General features: G+C 40.4%; 1 long non-coding RNA gene across 1 annotated transcript in view; it reads right to left on the bottom strand.

Annotated features, from left to right (window-relative positions):
- Window positions 1–941: 941 nt before the first annotated feature.
- The window catches only part of LOC121037818 (uncharacterized), a 24,445-nt gene continuing 434 nt past the window's right edge, over window positions 942–24,952 (bottom strand). Inside the window, exons 2-3 of the long non-coding RNA XR_005794005.1 lie at window positions 13,737–13,772; window positions 942–1,041 (exon numbers count right to left, since the gene is read on the bottom strand). This is a non-coding gene — a long non-coding RNA (uncharacterized LOC121037818). The remainder of the gene's footprint in view (window positions 1,042–13,736; window positions 13,773–24,952) is intronic.

Below are 24,952 nucleotides of genomic sequence, written 5' to 3'. Positions count from 1 at the left end.
GCAGGGGTATAGGCTATCCTTACAGCATACTTTCCTCTTTTAGCTTTGTCAGAAGCATAGCAAAGTCAAGAAACCTAAGTTTACTCAAAGCTCCAAAGAAATTTGGAAGAGCCTCTGTCCTCAGCATATGAAAAGTAGCGGATAACCTTGTTGGAAAGTATTAACTACTCAGAGATTCAAGAACAGTTCTTGTACATAAATCCCCTGTGTGGAAATACATTTATCATTCCTTTCCCATCAAACTTACTTTATCAGCCATCTGAATTCCTGCTTAGTGATTTGGTTTGGCTATGAAATCTATGTATGGGATTTGGGCTCTACAATTTTAATTTTCATCTTATTCAGAGATAAGACCTAAAGACTCTTTAATTGCTACCAAGCATTGGTGATGGCATAAATGGGAAATATCACTTCCTAAATCCAGCTTTTAAAATGGCCAGCAGATTATGGAAAAGAACATCAGTTCATTGAGAGGTATGAACTTTTAAAAGAGAAACGAGTCTTAACATTTCCCTAATCGAGTGGGATCTCCAGGGGTGAATTCTTGATTGAATGATTCTTAGGACCTCTCTTTAGAGCTGTGTATGGTGCATTATAATCACCTGGAAGTTTGGGTAAATTAACATTCCAGCTTCAACTTCCAGAGGGTCCAGTGCAATATACCTGCCCAGTGGACAGCACATTTCCTTCCCGTAGTTTGAAGTTCCGGGATTTGGGTCTGATAGTACTGCTGATTCCTTTTTCACCATTGTGTGCTCTCTCTAGCTAGCTCCTAGTACACAGGTGATTAGTTAACAATGTTAGGATCAATGGAAGACTTCTTGCGGGGAAAGGGAAAAGGCACATAAAACAGATCTTAAAGAGTTAATGAGCATTTCTTGAGTTCTTGCTTTATGACCTCTCTGAATGAGAGCCCTTCTGGTTTTCGTGCCTTTATACACACAGCAAGGTTCTGCAGGGCTGTATCAACAGGGCAGTGTGGGAGCGTTGTGGCAGAATAGAACTGTTTGTGCTGAGAAGGCAGTTGTTTTCTCCATAATCCTGTAAAGTGAGCAGAATTGGATTAATTTTCAGACAGTTGATTTTGCCTCAAAAAACGTAACTACTTTTCCACTAGCACCTTCCCTTCTCTATCCTTGTGGAGCCTATGGATTATTAAGAGAAGCAGCTTTATGTAACAAAGACTGGGTTTGGGAGCCAGGTTAACAAAACCTGAGCTCAAATATCAACTTCCATGTAAGCTGAGGCAATTTGCTTAACCAAAGCCTCAGTTTCCTCACCCGTTTGTTAAGGGGCACAACATGTACCTGAAGATTAGGGGAGGTTTAAGCAAAAGAACAAGGTGGGCAATATTACGTCTTTGCTCAGTGTTTCCTGACCAAGACTGCCTGTTAGTGTCAGCAGATGCCTCAAGGATTTGAAACAAGCCCGACCCTTGCCTGATGTGGGCATTGCACCTGCCAAAAAAGGTGATTATAATATCCTGTTGATCTAATGTTTGTTCCTTGTATCTTCTTTGCAGCAAGTGGAATCAAAGCAAAATTTCTTAGGTGACAATTGACTTTAAAGGACACAGTCATGCCAAGGGGAAGGAAGTTGCCTGTTTGATGAGCAATAAAGCACTCTAGCTGGTGGGGAGAGAAGAAGTTCACACAGATCTCTCCAGGCCAAAGCGTGGAGGCCCCCAAACCAGTCCCTCCAAGCTTTGCTGTTGAATTGGAATGAGATTACTTTTTTTTTTTGTAGTGATGTTATTTATAAGTATCCCCTGCTTTTTGAAAGTCTGCAGTATGCCACTTCACTTCTGTGAAAACCTATGTTCTCGTTTTTGCTAATTGAAAGAAATCCGAAGATTTTAGCTTTAATGAAGAAAGGTGAAAAGCAAAAATAGCATTCAGCATTTGTTTTGCAGCAAGCTGTTAAAGGAGCAGCGCGCACCCCAGGTGGCCAGAGTGGCCCCGTCAAGCTGCTTCCCATGACCGGCTCCTAGTATCTCAGCATCAGGCTGCCAGAGCTCTGAACTGTGTGTGTGAGCATCTGTGACTTATCATGGTTGGTTTTGTGCATTTGTTAGCAAGATGTCTCCTAAGGTACCAGAAAAGCCTGAGAGAGATGATTTTTTGGATCCAGGAATACTCAAAAATTAATGGTAATAAATTTAATGGTAATTGCTTTCGTATAAATCTGTGGTAATTGCTGCTTTATACATTTTGGCTTACAAAAGGTTTCATAGGAATGCTCTACTTTTGGATAGCGGGGGAAACCTGTAATTGGTGACATATTGCTTTAACTCAGGGGACCCGTGTGCTAAAATCCTGGTTGAGAAGCGATCGGAAGATAGTTTGTGGGCAGGTTGTTTCTGATTCTAGGAATTCTAGGACTCACCAGCTTTCTCTTATAATTATGGTTTCTTAATCTTCAATTTATTTTCAAAAATGTCTATTACGTTAGAAGGGAAATACTTAGATGGGAGTTAAGTCCCCTCCCTAGACTCTACCCTGATCATAAATGGGGTCAACTAAATATTTTTGAATGCTGAAGGGCTGGTGCTGTTGCCTTCACATGAAATCCATATACCCTATTCATTTTTCCACCTTCTTTAAAAAGAGCTTTTGGGAAGGCCATTCTCTCACCATCTCACTCTGATTCTGGTCCTCTTGGTTTTCATAGCCATGTGTATTATTTCTATCAAGGCACTTAGGACACCGCATTATCATTACTGACTTTCGTGTTTTTATCCTCAGTTGCAGATACTAAATCTTATTCAACTTTGCCTGCCTCCCCGACACCCAGCACAGCTCAGAAAATGGCTGGATGGGATGGCTGCTAGTGCCAAGCTGTGTGTGCATCAGGATATGGGAAATACTTTCTGCCCTTTAACTCAGGGTCCGGTGGAGGAAGATTTATAAACAGAAAAATGTACTAATATGAGGTAGGGACAGAAATCATGGATCTGAACAACTGACCTCTGGGAGAACCAGGGCTCCCCTCACTACGGAGGTGACACTGGAACTAGATCTAGAGAAAACAGATGTGCAAGTATGTTTACGTGTATTACAAACATTTCATAGTTTGCCATGTCTTCCATGATGCTCTGCCTTCCTTGGTCCTCCTCAGAAGGAAATAAGCGTTCTTCCAATCCTCAGGACACTTCATTTGACCCCCGTTATTATCAGTCTGCTTTCTGCTGTGTGGCAGTCATTTGCATTCATGCCTCATCTCTCCTTCTGGAGGCTGGGCCCATGCCTGCTGTAGCTTCCTAGCCTCCGATGTGCCCGGCACAGAGGAAGCGCTTGCAAAACCAAGCCTGAGGTTCTCCACATGACCCTGTGAACCACTCGCTTTGCCACTGCAGCTACTACTGGCCTCAGAAGTTAATGATGGTACAGGCACCCTCTTCTCTAATTACACTGGTACAAGACGTATTAGAATAAACTGTGATCTCTCCTTTTCACATACCTTCCAATGTTCTCTCCCTTTCCAGAAGCAATCACTGTTAACTATTACAGAATCCTACAGACTTTTTCCACATACTTTTTTTTTTTTTTTTTTTTTTTTTTAACTAGGATGGCCCTGTCTTCTATGATGTCAGCAGAACTGGTTTCATATGAAGGTGAGCTGATCTGAGGTACAACGTCTGAGACAATGTGCCTTTTTCTCTGTATCCCAGGAGACCACTCTCAGGGGGAGAGTACCGTTTATTCCTGCAAGTGTACTTTGTTTCTCCTGAGAAACCAAGGTTTATTTTCTTGGTTCTTTAGTCTCTAGATGAGGCATGACATGTGACTTCAGGGCCTTTGGGAGCTGGGCTATTCCAGGATCTGAGATCTGCAGCATTTAGATGTCCTGCTTTGTGATCTTTTGATAGGTCTATTTTTGGTGAGAAGTTCTCTGGAATTAGGTTATTATAAGGAGGAAAGGGGTCGGAGTCGACAAAATACCCAGGCTGGGTAGGTTTAGGGAAGACCAAAATGATTCTGGGTTTCAAACTAATTCCCCTTGTTTCAGGACCAAAATTGTGTTCCAGGATGTGGCAGTCACTATTCTCTGGCTAAACCAACAGACGTTGGCAACCCCTCATTCTCTTTTTCCCAATTTTTCCTTTCTTGAGCTCAAGTGTGACATCTTGAGCTGAAGCAACTATTGTGCCATTGAAGCAACAGTTGATAGACTTAAGTATGACAGCAGTAAGAAAGGAGGAGCCTTGATTTTGCTGACATCACGGGGCACTGCATGAGCCCTGGACCTGCCTACCTTCCAACTTTCTGCTCAAAGAAAAATAATTGCTTAGGTATTGTTACTCAGGTTTTTGTTACAGATATTTAAGAACAATTCAGACTGATACAGGTGTAACCATCCATTTCCCCAAAGCCACCCATTTTCCCAGAAGAGCAGCTCAAGGTCATCAGAAGCCACCAACATGAGCCTGCCCACGGGATCACTAATCATCCAAGTCTCCTTGCACTTGGTTTATTGATTGTCAGTCAACTCAATACAGTGGCAGTGTAAGCAGCGGGTTTACATCTGCTTTGCTCACCCCTTCATTCTCTTTTTTTTCCTCTAATTGGGAGTCCCATGGAGCGACTAACTTCCCAACAACTGCTAACAGATAGGCTTAGTGAAAATATCAGTAGCCATAATTCAGCCCCTATCGCAGAGACCATTCAGTGCTATCCACACTTCCTGTCAACAAAACTTTGCTAGGGGAAGCAGGTGCCATTTTTAAATTATTGCTTGGTAAAACAACCAATGAGAATGGCTCAGGTGAATTAGGCAATCTCTTTTTACAGTGATCTAGCTCCCAAATTATGATTTTGGTTTGTATTTTCAGAAATGAAATTAAGTCTGATCCTTTGGAGCCAAGTGGCTTTCTAGATGGAGACCCTGCTGCCCAAATAGGCCCCCCAAAACACCATGTCCGCTCTCACCTGCCTTGAGTTCTGCCCTCTGACCAGTACAGGAGATATGACTCCGAGACTCATTGGCTGTCCCCACCAGGGAAGTCTGTGCAGACACTTCCCTAATAGTGTATTTGCAATGATTATGTACAGTTTGGAGCTTTGCTTTGCCTTCCCCCTCAATGTTAGCTGGAAATCCATATTTTCTCACTCCAAACTATTCCCCAGAAAAAAACCTATTTTCTCAAAGAGTTAAAGAATATGTAATGAAGCCCTATAGAAATACATACCTCTTGCTTGTTAACGTTCCAGATTCTGAAATTGATTTCCCTCTCAACTCTGTGTAGCACAATGCAGAGGAGATGTAGAGAAAGAAGTCTGGCACTGTTTATACCTACTTGTTAACAGCGGTTGCCCTTCCCCTCTTTTGTTTCTACCTCCCTTACTTCCTGCCTTTTCTCCCTTTTCTCCCTTTTCCTTCAATTATCATTTTTTTGTTAACATAAACCTAGTTTGTCATTGTCTGAAGTCAAGAGTAAAGGCCAAATATTAAAAATTCTGAGTGAGAAATTACTTGTAATGTGAGCCCCATCCTGTGTATTAACTTCAGCCATTTGTCTACATTTGGCAAATCTCTGGGACCTCAAATTCTAGGGAAATGTTTCTAATAATGCTAATATTCTACAATTTGTGAACTAGAGGTGTTTGTTTGTTTGTTTGTTTTTAAGATTTAATGTACTGTTGGAAGACGGGGGGATGTTCCTCCACCACTTTTGATGTTTCTTCCTTGTGGATGAAATGTAATTAGTATAACTTCTGACCTCCCTTTTTATTAGGTCTTCCCCTGGGGAGTAATTTATTTGATGGATAAATTTGAAATGTAAACACCTAGGCATGTTCTGCTCAGCTTCTCTTCTTCCTCTGGGGAGCTAGCAGCTCACAGGGGTTGCAGTTGTGCTCTGTTCTTCAGGGCAAGCTCTGTTCTGCTCCTGCCCAGGGAAGTCTCACATGACCTGGGTAGGGTACATCTGCCTAATTCTGGAATTCATTTAACTAAACTATACCCTCCAATCTAGTTTTATCAGCAATAAAGTTAGTATTTTAATTCTCCATGTTCCACTCTTTTGTTGTATTGCTTACATATATATAACCCACGTGGGAAAGAGAAGTGCTTTACTGGGACTGTCAGAAACTCACAATACACATCCCATTAGACTGCTGTTGACTAGATGTCTCATTAGCCATCTTCAATATACATGAGTCAAATGCAAGACTATCTGAATTCTTAAATTTGAAATCTTTCAGAGGAGGATTTTTTGGACAGATCCAACAGACAAAATCAGTAAGGATATGCTAAACTCATCACCATCAATGAACTGGATATAATTGGTATCTACAGATTACTTCATCTAACAAGACACATTATTCATTCACCAAAGTAGACTACGTTCTTGGCCACAAAGTAGAGCTTAATAAATTTAAAAGAATGGAAATGACACTATGTCTGCTCTCAAATCACAATGGAATTAACTATCCATAACAGAAAGATAACTGGAAAATCCCCAAATTTGTGAAGATTTTAAACAACACACTTCTAAATAACGCGTGGGTCAAATAAGAAATCTCAAGAGAAATTTAAAAATACTTAGAACTAAATGAAAATGAAAACATAACTTATTGGGGTGCCTGGGTGGCTCAGTTTGTTAAGTGACTGACTTTGTTTCAGCTTGGGTCACGAACTCATGGTTCATGAGTTTGAGTCATGCATTGGGCTCCACAGCTGGCAGTGTGGAGCTTGCTTGGGATTCTCCCTCTTTTCCCCTCTGCCCCTCCCCAGCTCGTGCTGTCTCTGTCTCTCTCAAGATAAATAAACTTAAAAAAAAAAAAAGACAACTTAGCAAAATTGGTGGTGAAAGCAGTGCATAGAGGGAACTTTATAACAGTGCATACATTAGAAAAGAAGAAAGCTAAAAGCAATAATTCAAGTTTCTACCTTATGAAACTAGAAAAAGAGTGAATTAAATCCAAAGTAAGCAGAAGAAAGAATTAGAGCAGAAATCAGTGATATTGAAAACAGAATTTCAGTAGACAGAGTCAAGGAAACCAAAAGCTAGGTCTTTGCAAAGATAAAGAAAATTAATAAACCTATATAAAGCCAGGCTAAAAAAAAAGAGGACACAAATTAGAAATGAAATATCAGAAATGAAAAAGGGACATCATCATTACAAACCCCAAAGGATAAAGGAATATGAGTAATAGCTCTATACCCCCAAATTTAATAACCTAGATGAAATGGACCAACTCCTTGGAAAACACAATTTGCCAAAATTCACGCAGGAAGAAACAGATGATCTGAATAGGCCTATCTCTATTAAATAAATCAAATCAGTAATTAATAACCTTCTAAAATACAAAGCACCAAGCCAGGTGGGTTCACTGGTGAGTTCTACCAAACATTTAAGAAATTATACCAATTTTCTACAATTTCTTTCAGAAGGCAGAAGCAGAAGGAATGCTTCCTAACTCATTCTATGGGGCTGGCAATACCCTAATACCAAAACCAAAGCCATTACAAGAAAAGTAAACTAGACCAGTTGTTCCCATTACCATAGACACAAAAATCCTCATTACAAATCCGGATTAGTAAATCAAATCCGACAGTGCATAAGAAGTAAGATTTATCACCAGATATGCAAGGTTGGTTCAACATTTAAAAATCAATGTAATCCATTACATCAACAAACTAAAAATGAAAAATCACATAAATATATCAATAGATGCAGAAAAAACAGACAAAATTCATCATCTATTCATGATAAAAGCATTCAGTAAACTAGGAATAGAGGGGAACTTCCTCAACTTGATCAAGACGGTCTCCAAAACCCTAGCGCTAACATCATCCTTAATGGTGAGAAACTCCAAATTTTCCCACTAAGATCAGGTACAAAGTAAGAATTTCCCATTTCACCACCACTTTTCAAAATTGTACAGAAAGTCCATGCTAATGTAATAATGCAAGGAAAGGAAATTAAAGCTATACAGATTGGGAAAGAAGAAATAAAACTGTCGTTCTTCACATTTGAGATGAATAGACAAATTCCTGGAACCAACAGGCAATTATAGCAAGGTTAAAGGATACAAGGTTAATATAAAAAAAAAAAATCAGTTGCTTTCCTTTATATCAGCAATGAACAGGTGGAATTTGAAATTAAAAACATAGTACCACTTACATTAGCACCCCCCCAAAATGAAATACTTAGGTATAAATCTAACAAAATATGTATAAGATCTATATGAAGAAAATTATAGAAGTGATAAATAAAATTTAAGAAGTAAATGGAGAGAGAGTCTATATTCATGGATAGAAAGACTCAGTATTGTCAAGATGTCAGTTCTTCCCAGTTTGACCTATAGATTTAATGCAATCCCAATCAAAATCCCAGCAAGTTATTTGGTGGATATCAAGCACCTGATTCTAAAGTTTATATGGAGAGGCAAAAGAGCCAGAATAGCCAACACATTATTGAAGAACAAAGTTGAAGAACTGACCTGACCTGACTTCATCACTTACTACAAAGCTACAGAAATCAAGAAAGTATTGTCTTTTCTTGGTGAAAGAAGGGACAAATAGATCAGTGGAACAAAATAGCCCAGAAATAGACCTAAAAAAATACTGTCAACTGATCTCTTACAAAGGAGCACTGGCCATACCATGAAGCAAAAGTAGTCTTTTGAACACATGGTGCTGGAACAACTGGCCATCCACATGCAAAAGATGAATCTAGACACAGACCTTACACCTTTCACAAAAATTAACTCAAAATAGATGACAGACCTACGTGGAAAATGCAAATCTATAAAAATCTTAGAAAATAATACAGGAGAAAACCTAGATGGCCTTGGGTATGGTGATGACTCTTCAGATGCAACACTAAAGGCACAATCCATGAATGAAATAATTGATAAGCTGGACTTCACGAAAACCAAAAACTCAATCTCTGTGAAAGACACTGTGAAGAGAATGAGAAGACAAGTCACAGAGTGGAATACAATATTTGCAAGAGACATCTGATAAAGGACTATGATCCAAAATATACAAACAACTCTTAAAATCCAACAATAAGAAAACAAACAACCTGATTAAAAAATATGCCAAAGAGGGCCCTTGGCTGGCTCGGTTGGTAGAGTGTGTGACTCTTGATCTCATGTTGGGTGTGGAGCCTGCTTAAAAATACGTAAATTAATAAAGGGCGAAAGACCTTGACATCTCACCAAAGAAGATACACGTAGATAGCAGGTAAGCATACAAAAAGGTATTCCACATCCCATGTTATCAGGGAAATTCAAATGAAAATAACTATGAAACACCACTACAAACCTATTAACATGGCCAAAATCTGGAATACGGACAACACCAAATTCTGGAGAGGATGCAGACCAACAGAAATTCTCATTCATTGCTGGTTATTATGCAAAGTGACACAGTCACTTTGGAAGACAGTTTGGCAGTTTCTCACAAAGCTAAACATACTCCAGGATCCAGCAATTGCACTCGTTGGTATTTACCTAAAGGAGCTGGAAACTTATGAACACACAAAAACCAGTGCATGGATGTTTCTAGAAGCTTTATTCATAATTGCTAAAACTTGGAAGTAATGAAAATGTACTTCAGTAGGTGAATGAATAAATAAATTGTAGTATCAGACAATGGAATATTCAGTGCTAAAAAGAGGGTTTTGCTTTTTGTAAGATTGAACAGACGTCACTGGGATTGTATACAGGAAGCTCAGAAAACATTAGAATTATCCTCTTAAAAATAAGCTATTGTCCCCTCCAATAATTTAACCATTTTCCTGGTTGTATGATTTCTGCACTGTCATCTGGATTTAGGAATCCCAGTAGTCAGTAAATTACACAGTGCCCGTTTTCAGTCTGTTGTTTATGCCAGACATGCCCTAACAGTCCTTGGTGTGAGCAGTAACGTGACTTAGCAAAAGGAAATTTGAGTTGTTATCTATCTCCTTTGAGCTTCCATAGCTGTTGGACCTTCTTTTATAAGATGCTGTGTTTTCTTTTTGTTTTTGTTTGTTTGTTTGTTTGTTTGTTTTAACCACATGATATGGTCATTTCTGGTTTTAACTTGTCGTCTTTGATGGCAACTTCTTTTGGCAACTCTTGGCCAGTTGTATGTCCTTTGTATTCCCAAACTGTGTAATATTTCTCAAATTTCAATAATTATGTTGAAGAACAGAAGAGAAAGTGGGCAAAGAACACAGAAGGAAAGCTAGGAGGGAGAGTGGAAGGAAAGAAGGTAAATATGTAGATGAGAGCGAGGGCATTAGGGTCACGTGGCCATAGACAAGAAGGCAACTACATAGGAAGGGAACGTATGTTGTGCCAATAATTCAGGCTGTGCAGTGACTCTAGCAGCCATGGTAGATGTTTCCTGTCATGGTCCATACGGAGAGCTGCAGCAGCAGGACCAGAGGTCCGTGCTCATCCAAACTCCACAAGTAGACACTCCTGTTGCAAAGCTCAGAAATCTACGTGAGAAAGTTATTAGAGGGATGTAGGGATATTGGGACTCAGGAAACCTAAAGGCATGAAATGTGGCTTATATGCAAAAAGACCTGAAACTAGGCACTGAACAGTGAGCAGGGGCCAAGTCAGAAACACATTCACACAAGTCTTCTCTGGAACCCCATGGTTTCTTGTCTCTTCTCCCTGTGTGTCTGCTTTGTTATTATTTTTTTCTTTCTACAGACTGATTTATTCAGTTTTTCCTTCTTGTGCCTAACTCATAACAGTCATCTCCAAGTGCCTGCCTCAGCCCTTTACTTGACCTGACCTTGAACTTAACAGAAGTTAGCTCATGAAGTCTCTCTGTGTCCCAACCTCAAACTCTCTGGAGATGGAATTTCACGTGCCTCTCTCCCAGGTGCCCTGGATTCTGTCAGTCTGTGGTACTCACCCACAGCGTCACCCGGCAGGAGGGAAGGACAGGGTCACAGCTGCTTTCATCTGAAGCCGTGGCAGGGGCGGACTCTTGCATAGAAATGAGAAGGCAATTATTGCATCTTTAGTATACTGCGTACCCCTAGAAATATGATCAAGGTGGAGGATCCCCCAACCTAGGATGAAATTTCATCTTAGGTCAGAACTGATTTGGGCTTAAACCTAATGAAGTTTGAGTGAAAGTTGTCTTCCTGTCAAAATGGTACAGCTTTTCCAGATTTTGTTCTAGGCAAAATAAGATTGTTAAAGGATTTTTTCTGAGGACCTCTGCTTCTAGAAAGATGGAGCGGACATGCTTTTCTATTCCACCCACTGAGTATAACTAAAAACTTTGAACATTATATAAAACAGATCTACCAAAAAAGGTGGAGAGAGGAAGGCATACCAGCTAGGGACCTTGGGATTCGAAAACAACACTGGGGTGAATTCCTTGAGCTTTCCTTTGCCTTGTATATCCCAGACATGGAGCCAAAGAGGCCAGCAACTGGAAACACCAAAGGCCACAGACACAAAAAGTGCCCAGCAAAACCGTGGTCTCTCTACCCACAGGACCAGAGAAGGGGCAACCTAACAGGACAGAAAACTTTTGGACAACAGCTACTCTACAGCAACCAACACCAAAGAAACAAATTGTGTCTCCTCCAACCTTGACCAACAAAGCGTGGCGTCCAGACTTCAACGCTCACCAGGTGGTCATGAAGCATTCCACCCTCCACCGGGAGTCAGGACTTTGGTCTTCCAGTGGTAATAGGACCACCCCAGTGTCACCATGTGGGGAGCTGGAACACCCTTCCTGCCAGAGAAAGCCAGCTAAAACAGGTTTCAAGAAGATCCAGAGTCTCATAACACAATATGGAATGTCCAGGTTTCATTAGAAAATCATGCATCACAAAAAGGGTTTCAATGGTACAGTTACTAAAATCTAAACCAGAAAATAAAGGCCAAGAAATGCTCATGTGACTGTTAAAGTATTTAATCTTTTTTAAGAAAATGTGTATTTATTTTGAGAGAGAGAGAGTGAGCAGGGGAAGGGCAGAAAGAGAGGGAGACTGGATCTGAAGTAGGCTCAGTGCTGACAGCAGAGAGCCCCATGCAGGGCTTGAACTCGCCAACCATGAGATCATGACCTAAGCTGAAGTCAGTTGCTTAACCCACTGAGCCACCCAGGTGTCCCTAAAGTATTTAATCTGACAAGTAACTTAAATTTTTTTTTTAATGTTTTTATTTATTTTTGAGACCGAGTGAGACAGAGCATGAGCAGGGGAGGGGCAGAGAGAGAGGGAGACACAGAATCGGAAGCAGGCTCCAGGCCCTGAGCTGTCAGCACAGAGCCTGATGTGGGGCTTGAACCCACAGACTGTGAGATCATGACCAGAACTGAAGTCGGATGCCCAACCGACTGAGCCACTCAGGCGCCCTAATCTTATAACTTAGACTGGGGAGAAATCCAATTAATTTCAGTCCTCAGTTGTTTATTTCAACATATTTCAAGAATGCTAACAGGTAGAAGCAGATAAAGACTTATGACTGAGTTTAGGCCCTGAGCTTATGCTGTGCTGCATATATGAAAGATAGAGCCCTTGGGAGGAGAGTTTGAAAGGAGAATAGAATGGAAGGAACAAGATTATCCAGAGAACCATGAGGATCTTGAGTTACAAGATCAAAGCATCAAGATGTACGATGGGATCTATACACTAGGGAATTTTTCTGGAAATATCTGGAAAATAAAGCTAGTAAGATTCTTGGAGGGAGGAGTATGGTTTTGCTTTTACTGGAGAGGTATTTTATATTTTTCTAAGTAAGTAGATGGCCTATTTAGTTGCCCATGTCAGTAAAAGTTAAAAATGCTTTAAAAAATCTTAAAAATTTCCATTGCTCCTGTATATTGTCATTGCTGATCAGTCCACAGATTTCTGGATGAAGTTTGAACATTTTTCAAAAAGCGAAAAGGATATCATTCTTAAGTGAAGAAAAATACTGCCAATTCTTTAAATAATTTATTTTGTACCACTCCCATCCCCCAGGTCTGGCACGCTTAGCTCTCACATATCTGTAATGGGGGTATGAGGGATGAATGAGCTGTTTAATTGTGTAACCAAGTTTGCCGCCTTTTAATGTCTGAGAAGAAGGGGAAGAGAAAGATCAGATGTGTTGACTTAAGGGTAAGTAATAACTGAATGCTTTTTGAGGGGCTAGATGAGTATCAGAGAAATGGTTTATGTAAACTTTGGTTTCTGCCCGCTGCTGATGCCCACCCAGAATGCTCTCTATAAAACCTTTAGTCTTGCTCTCCTCAGGTTCAGCCTTCCTGAATTTACCATATAAACTTTTAATGAGGGCCCTATTTGCAAACCTCCCTTCCGGACTGGCAAACACAAGTTGATAGGGAACGTCTATGCCTTTTTTCTTATAATTTCCCTTTCCTTGTATTTCCCCTGCTTAACCTTACTTACCAAGGCAGGAATCACACACACACCACAGAGAGTACACTTAGCGGCCAAAGGAAAACAAAAAGCCAACATTTACAGTGGTAGTTTACAGCATTTTTGCACTATTATTTCAGAGTGAAATGATGTGAAATCATGTTGTACAGCTAAAGCTAGTATGACAGTATTTGTCAATTATGTCTCGCTAAAGCTGGAAAAGAAAAAAAGGGTTTTAGAAAAGGGTGAAATGCGTTCGGCGCTTTGATTTAGAAAAAAATGAACTACCTGAAATTTAAATTTAAAAAATAAATAAATGAATAAAAATGGTATCTGTTTTAGCCTATGTGGAAGTTTTTAGACATAAAACAAACGCTTCTTAGTAAATGCTAGAACCTACCTAATTGTTGAAGGATAAAGTGACATATAATGATACCTGGAAACAAAAGGAAGAAAGGGTTGAGATCTGTTATATTTTGATTTAAAGTAAGCAGCTAGAATGCATTAGTGCTATTAGCTATCTTGTAAGATAATTTTACAAATAGAGAAAAGATTTGATTCACTGTTCAAACAAAGCAAAGCCACTTAACTCTCAGTATCATTCCCTTCTTATTGTGTATTCTGTCTTTCCTCTGGAACGTACGTACAAAATGTGAATTAAATTTAGAATTTGAATGAGGAATAAATTCCGAAAAAATTATTCAGTTATGTTGAATTAGTAGATCAGCCATAATCACACCCCCTCAAATGTGCATGTTTGTAAGAGCAGCACAATTAAAACAGGGTACGTTGAGACTCTGTGCTGTTACTGTCAGCTGCTTTTCAAACACTGAAATGCCAGTAGATCATGCAACCAGTACAAATTTGATTATGTCATCGAAGGACTATAATGCTCTAAAGAAAAGCCATTCTTTTTTCACATATTCTTTAAAGCATAAGAATTAATACGTTTTCAATGGAGAACTCATGTGCCCCTATAATCAGAAGATGTCAGTGGTCTTTTCAAAAAAATTCCAGGGGCTCCTGGGTGGCTCAGTCAGTTAAGCAGCCAACTCTTGATAGCGGCTCAGGTCATGATCTCATGGCTTGCGAGGTGGAGCACCCCCTATCCCCCACCCCCCTGTTTGGCTCTGCATTGAGAGTTCGGAGCCTGCTTGGGATTCTGTCTCTTTCTGCCCCTCCCCACTTGTGTGTGTGCACACGCACACACTCTCAAAAGAAAGAAATAAAACATACAAAAATTTCAACAAAATTTAAACATTGTCAAGTTTTGAAAGAAAAAAGAAATCACTTCCTTTTTTTTTTTTTTTTTTTTTTTTTTGAGAGAGAGAGAGAGGGAGAGGGAGAGAAAGAATCTCAAGGAGGCTCCACACCCAGGGTCAAGCCTGACGGCGGGGTGGCGGGGGCTCAATGTCACAATTGTGAGATCATGACCTGAGCCGAAATCAAGAGTCAGACGCTTAACCAACTGAGCCACCTACACACACCCAGAAATCATTTCTAATCTCATTATCTTGACAAAATTTTCATTTTGGCTCATTTTTTTCCTGATTTTGACCCCATGCAGTTGTTACTATTTTTCAAACAAATTGTGTTCTCTTTTTTCCTTAACAATGTTTTACCCTAAAATCTATTTTTTATACAATTATCATAATTACTGTTTGTGATAGTTGTAATAATCTCATTTATGGGAACTTATCATATAGAAAGTATTCAGCAAAGAAAAAATACTTTATATAAAGATGTTCATGACACCCTTACATATAATAATACATAAAGTAATGATCACATAATAGTAATATATTACTGAATAATATAAAAGTAAAATAATGAATACAGTCACTGTCCAGCAATGGTAAATCATGGCCTATAAACTGCATGGAATATGACATTAGTGTTTTCAATAGTGGCCGAAAGGCTGAACACTCTGATTCACTCTTTGGTCAGCTCCAGGGACTCTTAATGGTCGAGTGTCAGGGTTGGTTGAGTAATATTTCTGTGCTGCCTTCTGTGTTATGTTTCCAACAAAACGTCTTATTTGACAGTCAGAATGTGAGAAGAAATGAGTAAGAGAGGCCCGGGGATGGCAGTTAGAACAAAAGTGAAATACACCCTAAAATGTGGCAGTGCCACAAGCAGAGACGAGTTGACAAATTGTAGACGTTTTTCTTTCCCCTCAGGATTTTCTATAACGAGGGACTAAAATGCTGGGCTGACTTGGGTCACCTGGCTCCAGAAACCAGAATAAGGGAATCTGGATATAGGTCAGAATGGCAAAGATACCATGTGGAGGGACTGATTACACTTCACTGAGGTGCTGAATTGAGATGCTGGCTGCAGGCAGCCTGGGTGGGGCAGGTCCCACACAAATCAGAATGTCCAGCTCCCAACGCAAACTGCAAATGCTCCTTCAGTGGAAAGAGCCAAGGCCATGGTTGATGCCCACAGTATCCTTGCTGTTCTGACCGATATCCATACAGGCAGGGCAGATTGGCCAGGTCAAATTTGGACTTTGTGTTTTCACTGGGTATACTTATTCCACTGGTAATATATTTAAGAAATGTCTTAAAGTTTATTTATTTTGAGAGAGAGTGGGAGCACCAGTGAGGGAGGGGCAGAGAGACAGAGGGAGAGAGAGAGAATCCCAAGTAGGTTCCATGCTGTTAGCGCTTGATCCCATGACCCTGGGATCATGACTTGAGCCAAAACCGAGTTGGATGCTTAACTAACTGAGCCACCCAGGTGCCCCTAAGAAATGTCTTAATTTCATGTCATTATCTTTAAATTTTTTAAAAATATTTATTCATTTTTTGACAGACAGAGAGACAGCACAAGCAGGGGAGGGACAGAGAGAGGGAGAGACACAGAATCCTAAGCGGGCTCCAGCCTCTGAACTGTCAGCACAGAGCCTGATATGGGGCTTGAACTCATGAAATGCGAGATCATGACCTGAGCCGAAGTTGGACGCTTAACCGACCGAGCCACCCATGAGCCCCTCATGTCATTATCTTTAACAAAGGTCCCTCAATATATGTAAAAATTAAACTAAAAATAAAAGTGGATTAGGGTTTTCATGAATAGGTTCATTGTTCATTGATACTTCATTAATAAATGTTCTATTTCAGGGGTGCCTGGGTGGCTCAGTAGGTTGAGCGTCTTGACTTTGGCTCAGGTCATGATCTTGAGGTTTGTGAGTTTGAGCCCTGCATCAGGGTCTGTGCTGACAGCTCAGAGCCTGGAGGCTGCTTCGGATTCTGGGTCTCCCTCTCTCTCTGCCCCTCCCCTGCTCATGCTCTGTCTTTCTCTGTCTCTTAAAAATAAATAAATGTTGAAAAAAAAGTTAAAAAAAAATAAAATAAGTGTTCTATTTCACTTATTCATCGGAAGTTAAAGGAAAATATCTTACATTTTAAATGTCATACTTATTTTGAAATGAATATCAAAAATGATTGCAAAATATTTTAGTGCAATGAGATAGTAGCCTACAGTATTAATCTATGCAGTTTTTTTTTTTGGTCTCCCCTGTGACCCCTACCATGTGCCCCTCAGTCAGGCAGCAGGGAAGGTTAATATTAACATTTCTCGGTGTATGGTTATTAGAACAGCAAGGCGAGGACTAATAAGTAAGGGGCTCGACTAAAAAAAAGTGAATGTTAGGTTTCATGTTCTCAAATAACACATTCATTGCAGGAATAGCAGTTGGAAAGGAAAAGTTTTTTGAGTTGTAGGAAAATCAGTGTCAAAACTCAGAACTCTGGAGAACTGAAGCATATAAAATATTATGCCACAAAAACAAGGTAGAGAGGGCTATTACACAGATCCAGGTAGCCCACCTACCAAGACTAGACAAAGTTATATCTCTCTAGGGGAAGAAGAGAGTAAGCAAGGAAAGCCACGATTAGCGGATGAGAGGAGGGAATGAAGGACTCCACGCAGGAGTGCACTGCAACTCCTGTTTCCTTGGTGGGAACTGGGTGACAGGCAAGGTTCCAGATTTCTCCTACATTACAGCATGGGTCATGATGTCTAGGCAAAGTGGCAAGGAGAGCATCAAAAGCCTTACCCTCTCCCTAAGATGGACACAGAAACAGGCAGAGAGGGCTATTGAACATATGGAACCCCACAGTTAGGACATGAGTGATGCAGAAGACCTGCCAAGGAGTTTAGACTGCGTGCCAGGTGGGACCATGGCCATGGGACTATGGACTATAGATGTCCCACATTAGAGACCAGTGAGAATGAGGACCAGCAGGAAATGCCAGGATGAGCAGATGACAGCTGGGCCCCGAGGCACACCTGCTGCCTATGCCTGGATGTTGTAGATCTTTCTGTACCTTTGATGCAATGTTGGAGAAATAGAAAGGGGATGGGAAGGGCATTGTGAATTGGCCAAGGAAATTCTGCCGGACTAGCATTAATTTTATGTCATCAGTGAAACGAGGGCTCAAGAAAGAAAATAAGTTTAGTTATAGAAAAATAGATATGTTTTTGCCTATCTGAACTCGCAGGCTATGAGATTCAATGTCTCTACACAGTTATTAGTACAAAGACCTCATCAAAAATTTATATCAGAACCTGACATATCCAAATAAAATTAAGCATCTTAAAATAATCACATGTAAAAGGTTAAATATCAACCCTTGGAGAGAGATTTTCATTTTATAAATTCATTCCATCAAAATGTAATGAATTTGGAAGGGGATCTTGCTCAGTTTCCACAGTGTTCTTATGACATAAATGTCAGCGCTGTTACAGTAGTTTCCTTTGTGGAAAAAAAATATTGTAACATTTAAACTAAGTTTAAATGAGGACTTTGATTCAGGGGAGTCAATAGGTTAGAACTTTGCCTTTTCACTATTAACCTGAATCTGTATCTGGTTCTTTGAGAAGAGCTTTCTGCTTTGAACATGGAGGTGCTCTTCCAGCTATCATGGTTCTTTTTTTTTTTTTTTTTAAGTTTATTTATTAATTTTGAGATAGAGCACGAGCAGAGAAGGGGCAGAGGGACAGGGAGAATCCCAATCAGGCTCTACCCTGTCAGCACGGAGCCCATCCTGGGGCTCAAACCCACGAAACCGTGAGATCATGACCTGAGCCGAAATCAAGAGTTGGAGGCTCAGTGACTAAGTCACCCACGCGTCCCCCAGCTATGGTGTTTCTGCAGTCCCATGGGCACAGCTAATTTGTCCAAAGGTATACAACTGACCTAGGCCGGGCCGATCAGATTCTGTTCCAGAAATTCAGAACTTAAAAACAGAGACTAGGAGTTTCTGGTAACTGAGACACTGGAAACTCATGTGGTGAGGTTCCCAGAGCAGCCCTATGTGGATCCTGAAAGCTTGTTTTTCATCAATCCTTGAATTTCATCAGCTTTTCTAAAAACATCTTTCCATCAGTTTTGCTTAACTAGATTGGTTTCTAGTCCTTAAAAACAAAGGGGTCTAAAATCCTACTTACTTATAAATTTACTAGAAACAATTTAGGCAACAAGGCCCTACTCCAATGACCTGGGTGAAATCAGGTCTTGCTTGGGATGCTGGCCTCTATTTTCCTGACTGAATACACATCTCACGTTAACAAGTGTTCTTCCTGAAATCAGCTCACAAAGGTTGTTGAGGCAACCCTGTAAAACGTAGCCCTTGTTCCTGGAGTCTTTTTTTAAAGAGAAAAATAATTTTCTGTGTTCATCTAATTTATACTTAGATCATCACAATTCCTTACCAATGGCATGTATGCACCTGTTGGGTACTACAGAACTTCTCAAACCTTGGAATCAGATTAGACACCACCACCCTTGTTTCCTGTTCTAAATTGATGTTTCCAAGTCATGCTTGCTTATTTTTTATCACAGCAATCGCTGACAACTCAGCTTCACAAGGTATGGTGTTATGGAAACAAATACAGTGTGATCTCATGTTAACGTTGTGAAACTAATTCGAATGAGCTGTTTGTCCATTGTCCGATAAATGGCGCTGTATTTCTCTCAAAAATGTTAACAGCCTGGGGGCTCCCATTGTGACTTGGCTGCTGTAATTCTGTCAATTTTTTGTTTGTATACATTTTGAAGCTAGGTCACTGGGCATCTAGTATTATAATTGTTAAGCTTCTCATAGTGGGTTGGATGCTTTTATCACTCAGGAAAATCTGTCTCTCAAAATGCTTCTTGCCTACATTGTTTGATAAGAGGATTTCCGAAAACGTGTCTTTCTGTTTCAGCGAAACTGTTCTTGACAGCATTTGAAACCTGTTCTAGAGAATATTTATATGTGCTTCCTGATGAGAAAATATTAGGGCTGCTTGAAAGTGAAATTAAGATTCCGGAGTACTCTTTTCTGGCTTATTCCTGTTGGTTCTGTAAATGTTATTTAAAATAATTCACACCGAATTTTAGAGAGCCCTAAGTGGCCCACACACCCTTTTGCACAGGTCTGCTCTTTGGAGTCCCGCTCTGTCCCAGGGAGTCTGCCCACTGGAGGAAACCTCTCATCCCGGCCAGCACCATGACTTTTCATTTTGCCTCCCTTCCCTTTCCCCTTGGAGACCTGTAAGTGTACTCTTTAGGTCAAAGGGAAGAAACTATGAATGTCTTACTCACAGTTTTACTTATAAAATTTAAAAGTCCGCAGAGTGAACTGTGAGCTGCCCATTTCCCATCAGACATGTAAAGGGCTTGCGTGTCCCTCTTGTCCTTATAACAAGAAAAAGCTGAACAAACTGAAAATCAAGACCTGCACTTAGATTTCTCAGAGGATGCAGGTCACAAGGCCAGACATTGCCTCAAGTATTGAAGAGATAGGTGAACACAGAGAATTACAGTTTAATGGGAGCAGAAGGCAGTCCCAGGGTAGAAAAACTTACACTGATGAATTTCTGGAGGCTTAGTGCAGATGAGCTAGAGAGTTAAAATCTGTAGGAGGCTCAGTTTTAGGAGTCTGCCATGCTTTTGTTAGATTTACCTCCCAGTGCCCCACCAAGTTCTCAAGGTGAAAATCAGAGAAAAATCTGGTGCGTCTGGTGGCAGGAAGGGGTAAGGTCTCTTTGAAATCTGCCCAGAGCGTTCTGTTCTTTTGAACAAAATCCTGCCTGCTGGAGACATTATTTATCAGAGGCTCCCTGACTTAGGGGCAGGGAAACACCCAACTATACCTCCCTCTAGCCTTCCATGTGGGAGAAGAAAACACCCAACTACTGCCCCCTCTAGCCTTCCTGTTTCATCTGAAGTTGAGGAGCATGTTTGAAGATCACATCCCAGGGGCACAGGCTCACTAAAAGGTTGAGACCTGGTCACAGGACTAATAGAATACTTCCCCTCTCCCCACCTGTTACTACCACATGGCCTGTGCCTCTGTATAATAACTAGGGATTGCAACAGAAGGGACTGTCTGCCTCAGATCCTATGTAAGAAGGAGTGTCTAGGGAAACCCACAGACAACAGGGGAGACAAAAAACAATGAAGATAGAAGGAATTTTAGCCTCTGACACCTGCAGCCACAAGAGTAAACACAATCTGACTTCTATACAGACAAACATGAAACCTCGCACTGACAGCCCACTTAACTGTGAGTTGCCTTGACCCAGGATCTGATCACGCAACCTCAGATGAAAGTAGGAGGCCTTACCCTTCTCAGAGAGTCAAAGGAACTCTGTTCTCTAAATAAAAATATTGCAGTATTTGCAAGTTCCTAACTGGCCACTTGACAATATTCTCTTTATTTTGCAAATAGTTTTTTTTTTTTTTAGAATTTACATATTGAATACTATGCAGGGATATTTATAACCTGCAATGCATAAAGAACAATAGTAACTAGAACATGTGAACACCTGTCTCCTGCCACCAGGCCTGTGAATAGGATAATCCTAGGGCTCTTCAAGGCCTAGTGGATACTCCTGGACCCTAGCCTTCTACCTGTACCGCAAGGGAAATTCTCCTGAACTTTGTATTTGTCATCCTCTTGCTTTTCTTTATAGCTTTTCTGTAACTTTAAACTTTTATTCATTTTTTGAGAGAGAGAGAGAGACAGAGACAGAGACAGAGAATTTGTGGCAGAGGGGCAGAGAGAGAGGGAGACACAGAATCTGAAGCAGGCTCCAGGCTCCGACCTGTCAGCACAGAGCCCGACCTGAGGCTTGAACCCATGAACCACGAGATCATGACCTGAGCCGAAGTCGGACGCTTAACTGACTGAGTCACCCAGGGGCCCCAACTTTTCTACAACTTTATAACCAAGAGATGTTTTTTAGTTTTGCACAGTTTTGAACATTATATAAATGCAACCGTCCTAGGTGGACTCTTCTGCAGATGTTTTATCAATGCTGAGATTCATCCATAACAATACATGTGGTTGTAGTTCATCTCTTGATTTTCTTGGCACTAGTTTCTCTTTTGTTAAGGTGTATTATTGTTCTGTAGTTTGGGTTGAGTCATTAAGGACCTATGTCAGCCTGTTATTATTGTACACTTTCATGTATGTTTTATATATATTTTATGTATATTGTCCACTGGTCATAAGTATTTTCCCTTTTTACTCCCTCCCATTCACTCCCATTAACACATGGGGCTTGGGCCCAATAGTCTCTCATGGGCTCCCTTTCTTCCTCTGTGACTACAACATTCAGAGGCAGGAAAAGAGAGAGGCTCCCCCCAGGTGTGTTTTAAAACCTCTCCAGAAGCCCCTCAGAGCCTTCCCTCACATCTTTTTGCCATTCCTAACCCATTCACTGGCAAGAGCAATATAATTATGATGGCTGAGGCTAACAAGATGGAGGAACAGCCAGCTTCCTTGAAGTGTACCGCCTCCCCAAATGCAGACTGAGGTAACACTCTCTCAGACAGAACTGAACAAGGGGAAAGAGAGCACTTGCCACACAACCCTGCCGCCTCACAGGGTGACAGTGGAGATGAAATGATGGGAGACAAGCAAAAGATGAACAAATGATGTAAGAAAAACCAAAAAATATAAGATGCCATTAGATTGAGAAACTTAAAGCATAAAATATGTTATTTCCTAAGAAACTACTATCTTCGCAGTTTTCAAGAATAACTATGAACAAAATAAAAAATAGTATTTTTATAGGTGTGTTCTGAAAAACCAGTATTTGAGATGTGCCTTATTTCAACAACTACCATCCAGGACACAGTGGAATCCAGGGTCTATGAGATGAAAGACCCTCTAAGTTCTGGGGTCTTACTCTTGTAATAGAGGGTTGCTGGCATTCTGCTAGATTTGTAAACTGAGGTGGTAGACCAAATTTCCTGTTCTTGGGACGCCTGCGTGGCTCAATTAGTTAAGTGTCCAACTTCAGCTCAGGTCACGATCTCACAGTTTGTGAGTTCGAGCCCCGTGTCGGGCTCTGTGCTGATAGCTCAGAGCCTGGAGCCTGCTTCGGATTCTGTCTCCCTCTCTCTCTATCTGCCCCTCCCGTGCTTATGCTCTGTCTCTCTCTCTCTCAAAAAGAAACAAACATTAAAATTAAAAAAAATAAATTTCCTGTTCTTCTTTGTGACTTAGGAAAAATAAAACTTAAGAAGGAATTTAATAAGATACTTGAGGCTTAGGTTTTTATAAAGGAGTATCTTTCCTATAAACATTGCCACATTATTTTAAAAATCATCTTTGAATTTAGATTTTAACTTTTTTTTTTTTTTGTCTAATATTGTCTTGAATGAGAACATGGTTGACAAGACTCATCCATTTGAAGTTTTCTAGGAGAGATTACATTGGCTAAATAATTTGGAGAAATTAAAGGCTTTATATTAGATATAGTAATTCTATAATTATTAATTGATAACCAAAAGATCATTTTATTAAGTATAATAAGCTTTCTAAATATTTATATTGTCTTCTATCTCTTAAGTTAGAACTTTGGTAGCAAGATATGGTTTAAATATTTGATTTGTGTTACATATAAAGATAGAAGTTATGTCTACTGAAAGTGACTTTATATTGTGGAAAAAGACATTTTGACACATTTCTTTTACAGTTTACTTAGATCTGAGCTTTTGGGCTTGAGAGCATTATGGCCAGTTTTATAAATCTACAAGGCATTTTGATGCAAGAGTAAAGAATGGAAATAATATAAATAAATTTATAATAGAGTTTTATAAAAGCGGTAGCTGGGAATGAGGCATTGTGGTAAAACTGAGCAAAATTACACACCTTGTCCACATGCTGTGTCCATTTAAAATTGGAGATCATAAAGAGAAGTAAATCTTTTCTTCTGTTAGGTCCATAAGTTGTTGTTTTGCTTTTTTATTTAACTTTTTTAATTAAAAATTTTTTTCGAATGTTTATTTCTTTTTGAGAGAGAGACGGAGTGCAGTAGAGTGAGAGGGAGACACAGAGTCCAAAGCAGGCTCCAGGCTCTGAGCTCAAAGCCTGCTCTGAGCTCAAAGTCAGCACAAAGCCTGATGTGGGGCTTGAACCCAAGAGCCGCAAGCTCATGACCTGAGCTGAAGTCATACGCTCAACCAACTGAGCCACCCAGGCGCCCCTGTTTTCCTTCCTTCCTTTCCCTTCCTTCCTTCCTCCCTCCCTTCCTTTTTCTTTCTTTCTCTTTCTTTCTTTCAAGTGAAGAGAGGAGGTAGAGAAAAAGAATTACAGAGAAAAGATCCTGAGCAATGGTAAGAAGGGGAGAGAAAACAATAAATGTCAAAACTCAAGGAATTTTGTGCGGTGAGCACAAAGTCAAGGGTAGTGTGTAATGGGAGAAGAGCCTAGAGACTCAAGCAGGGGCCGATGATGAAGCCCTAGTGGGAGACGAGGGAGACAGAATAGCTCCCCAGGAGAGGGGAGAGGGGAGATTCCTGCTGGATCATTTCCTCGTGGGACAATGGGTGACAGAGTTAAGATTCCAGGTGGTGGCATCTCTGGGCTGTAGCTGCAGGCCAGCTTGCAGAGGCTGAGCAGGTGCCTTTAATCTTCTCATTTACAGAGCACAGTTTTCCAAATTATAGGACACTTACATAGGGTAATCACCTTAAGTGGTGTGTGCATGAACATTTTTAATCATTGTGTTCTACAAAAAAGTATCTCCATAGTACAATTGGGACCTTCTGAATGTTATTGCTCATACATAAATTAAACATTTTAAATAAAACGATTCGTGTTTTATTATTTTTTAAATGTTTCATTTATTTATTTATTTTGAGAGAGAGAAAGACTGAGCAGGGGAGGGACAAAGAGAGAGGGAGAGAAAATTGCAAGCAGGCTCCACACTGTCAACCCACTAACCCTGAGATTATGACCTGAGCAGAAACCAAGAGTCCCATGCTTAACGGACTGAACAACCCTGGTGGCCCTGAACACTGAAACGTTCCTAATGAGAAAAACTGTCCTCCAAAATAAGGTGGACTTGGACAGTATTACATTATGTCTGGCAAGGGGGAACCTATGCCATTATCCAAACAGAATATTTTGTGTTCCTACATACTAATGCATCATCTTTATTAAATCACATGAGGACACAAGTAAATGTCCTGAGGGATCCAATTCCCAGCCTAGGGGACTTAATAAATCAGAGTTCAGGGGCGCCTGGGTGGTGCAGTCGGTTGAGCATCTGACTTCAGCCAGGTCACGATCTCACGGTCTGTGAGTTCGAGCCCCGCGTCGGGCTCTG

This window comes from Herpailurus yagouaroundi, unplaced genomic scaffold (assembly GCF_014898765.1).
Source record: "Herpailurus yagouaroundi ecotype Mexico unplaced genomic scaffold, PumYag 164, whole genome shotgun sequence".
In the NCBI taxonomy this organism is placed as follows: domain Eukaryota; kingdom Metazoa; phylum Chordata; class Mammalia; order Carnivora; family Felidae; genus Herpailurus; species Herpailurus yagouaroundi.
Note: the sequence above shows the minus strand (reverse complement) of the source record. Positions and strands in the feature narration are given on the sequence as shown.